General features: G+C 55.4%; 1 long non-coding RNA gene across 1 annotated transcript; it reads right to left on the reverse strand.

The window, feature by feature from the left end:
- Positions 1–228: 228 nt before the first annotated feature.
- LOC106147927 lies at positions 229–3,048 on the reverse strand. The gene is made up of 3 exons (XR_001232960.1): positions 2,943–3,048; positions 2,549–2,716; positions 229–1,693 (listed from the first exon to the last, which is right to left on the reverse strand). It is a non-coding gene; the product is annotated as an uncharacterized LOC106147927 (long non-coding RNA).
- Between the last annotated feature and the right edge of the window lie 652 nt (positions 3,049–3,700).

Raw genomic sequence — 3,700 nt, forward strand, 5'->3', positions numbered from 1 at the left:
CCGGACACGGATGCGAAAACTGTCCCTGAAGGGAGATGGGATCGCAAAAACCGAGACAGAAGAAGCTGCAAACAATCTGTCACCCCAAGAAGAATAATTAATCGAATGCCAAATGGGAAAAACCAAGAGTTTTGAATAAATGTAGAGACACAGTTATAAGAGCAAAATATTATCATTTGTCCAACATAATTATTTTCTCGGAAACCATCGATGATTAATAGGGCACATTACAAATATGCTCCCGAGCCTCAATTTCATCTCCCCAGTCTAATTAACATGCTAGGGAATTGCTCTTTTGGTGGGCAAAGACATTTAAAATATATATTTCATGAAATCCGAGTTATTTGTCATAAGCTCCAAAAGGAAAAAATAAAATATGGAGAATGCTACAGTCGTTTAAATAGTTTATGACGTGGCTGCGTGTGCATAAATGAGTTCTGATGCTCCGGGCACCGGGGACGTCAGCCCGGGACCCTGCGGCCCGCTCCTCGCCGCGTTCCGGGCCTCTTTTTCACACCTGCTGCTCCAAAGCACCGAGTGAGTCCCCAGGCACCTCAGGGATGACGGTGTGCGCTTGGACCACGCAGGGCCTCTGTGCACCAGGCTTTCTGCACGACCCTAGCCAGGAGGGGCCGTGTGCTGTGTGTGGGGACAGAGATGCCATAGATGCTGCTGCTGCTGCTGCTGGCCAGAAACCACGCTTCCACAGGGGACGGTGCTAGAGACACGCCAGCAGCACAGGGGGCTGACCGTCAGTGCCCGGGGCAGTGCCCTGGCCAGCACCCAGTGCCACAGTGGGGACACAGCCCCCTGAGCTGCCGAAGAGAAAAGCCACAGGTGTGTACATGGGTGCCCCCCACCAGCCTCCCGTGGGCACCCCAGACCGCCTCCTCCCACAGCCACACTGCACCTCCCAAAGCCATGCGGTGGCTGTGACTTGTCCCACAGACAAAGCCCAGGTGGGACTTGGGCTGACACAGAGGGGGTGGGGAACCTGGGAATCCGAGAGAAGGGAGGACCTGGGGAGTCTGGGGGCCGCTGTGGTCTCCTCCCCCTCCCCACCTCCTTTTCTTCTTCCCTTTCCTGTTGTCTCTTTTCATGCAACTCCACCCCTCCCTCCTTGTCCCCAGATCAGTTCCCCAGCCCTCGAGTGTCCTCTCCACCCCGCTGGGAACAGACCTGGACACTCCCTAAGCCGTACGCCTCGTGGTTTTGGCCCTCGAGAGGGCTCTGACTTTGGTAGTCTCTGGTGCAGACTGGCATTGGTGGCCTGGCTGAGTCTGGCCACCCCAGTACGACTCAGAGCCCTCGGTGCTGGCCCAGTCCTGGCACAGGAGCATGGGCGACACAGTCTCGCCACTGCCCTCTGCATGGGCCACAGTCCACTTGGCTTTGTTTGGGAAACATGGTTCTGAAGTCTCCAACACAGCGGCCCCAGGAAACGGTTTTCTGCACTCACCACAGACACATTAGCCAGCTTCGATTTCCTTCTGACACAAAGGCCCCAACCCGGACACTTCCCAGAATCCTTGCAAGGTGGGCGGAGCATGGAGATGTCATCATCCCTCGGGGCCAGGACAACACGCAGTCAGGCTTTGGGGGGAGGCAAGGGAGGACAGCACCACCACCCCCGAGTCCACCGGAGGGAGGCGGCAATCGTCAGCACCCGGAGCCACCCGTCACCCTGCAACACCTGGAAAGAAGGTGGACACAGAGTCACCCCAACCCGGCAGAGAGGCCACCAGGGGCCAAGGCTGCGGGCATCTTCCATCCTCGCTGCCCGGGCCCAGTCCTTGAGTGGACGTCTAGCCAGGCACAGTGGGGAGGAGACCACACAGGTCCGCGGCAGAGCAGAAGGGACCCTGACGGCACCCACTCTGTTGGCCCCTTGGGGCAGCAAGGCTGGACGTCCCAGGTGCAGAGCTTCCCGGGAGGAAACCGCACGCTGCCCCGTGCAGCTCACCCGACACAAATGATGGCAGGGCTCAGAGGGGGGACTTGGAAAATCCCCAACAGTCACCCCAGGGAGAAACGCAGCGCTTGAGCATGCAAAGCAGAGATTCTCCTAAACAGGAAAAATTAGGTGTTTCGAGGGAGGAAAGTGTACAAATCGCAATAAATCTGCAGCGGCTCTGCACTTGCTTAACCAAAATGTATAAAAAATTCAGAAAGCAAAAGACATTTGAAAGTGTAGAAAAATGATAAAGACCAGGATCAGGCAGAGGTTTAACCACCTCTCAGTCCGCAACCACTTATGCAGAAAAATACAAAGCCGGGATGTAGGGTATATGAGCACCAAGATAAATTCCTGGATGTAGCACATATTTGTCAAATATGCATCCTGAGAGCGTGAGGAGAGTCTGCTTTCTGCGAGGAGTCTGTCTTCCCGCACCTCTAGAACGTTCACTGAAAAGGAACTCATATTAAGCAACAAAGGCTCGCAATAAATTCTGAGCAATGAGCCCCGTGAGACGGATTTGCTGAGCCCAGCAGAACGAAATCAGAATGATTAGAGGCAAATTACAAACAGAAAACCCTCAGAAGTTACCCAAAGAATCGCCCCGTATCGTTCCTGGGTGGGAGAGGGAGCGAGACCGTGGTCAGACAGGCTGCCTCGCGATGAAGGGCACGAGAACGGCTCCTCCGCAGTGCAGAGGCTGAGTGTGCCTCGGGGTGACCAGCCTGTCTCCGTCACTTTTCTCACTGCTGGGACCAACTAGGAGGAAGAGAGGTTTGTTTTGACTCGCATTTCAGTGCCCGGCCGGCCACTCCACGGCAGGGCGGCATGGTACAGGGGCCTGGAGGAGGGGAGCTGCTTGAGGCATGGTGGACAGGAAGTGGGGAGGGAGGGAGGACCAGGGAGAAAGACGCAGCCACCCAGCCAGACCCCACCTCCTGCAGCCGTCAGCCCCCCTGAGCCAGCCACTTCCCTAAGCTCCCACCTCCGAGACCATGAGGCCTGGGGGGCATTGAGCTGTGAACCACAGCACAGTGAGGACCCCGATGTGCTATGGCACAGGGAACTGAGCTCCAAGCACCTCCCCCAGCCCCAGGACCACAGCCCGGCTAACCTGACAGAAATTCCAGATGTGTCCCAGGTTGTTATGGTGATACACTGTGTCACCTTGAAGAGTCTAGAAGCTTAACTAAGTGACCCAGGAATTCTACATCCTGGGGTGAAAAGGACACGCCCTTCCTGCTCTGGGATGTTGTTCACTGCGTCATCTTGAGAAGTTTAAATCAACTAAGTGATTCAGCAGAGGGCCAGGGTCCTTACAGGGGACATGGAGATGGTGTGGGTGTGGGCAGGTAGCCAGCGTACAATATGAGGGGGGAAAGCGGCTTGCCACCCTCCTTTTTGCTCTTGTTGCTCTTGCTGTCTTCTGCCACCTTGAACTGTTGCCTCTCACCATGCCACCCTGCCTTGGAGCCAGCTGATGATGGACTGAAACCTCCACAAACCGTGAGCTACATAAACTTTTTCTTCCTTAATTTTGGGCATTGGATATTCTGTCTCAGCAACAAGAAAGTGACTAAGACACAGGTGAGGGACCTTCACAAACCCTGGCACAGCACCGCTCAGAACCAAAAAATCAGGAAACGGTTACAGCCAAGACCCGCGATGGCTAACAAGAGGACCGGGTGAAGACAGAGGATGTGGACAGACCGTGGGCTGCGGCCCATCCTTAGGTGTCAGAGC

This window comes from Chinchilla lanigera, unplaced genomic scaffold (assembly GCF_000276665.1).
Source record: "Chinchilla lanigera isolate Chin_1 unplaced genomic scaffold, ChiLan1.0 scaffold00012, whole genome shotgun sequence".
Classification (NCBI taxonomy): domain Eukaryota; kingdom Metazoa; phylum Chordata; class Mammalia; order Rodentia; family Chinchillidae; genus Chinchilla; species Chinchilla lanigera.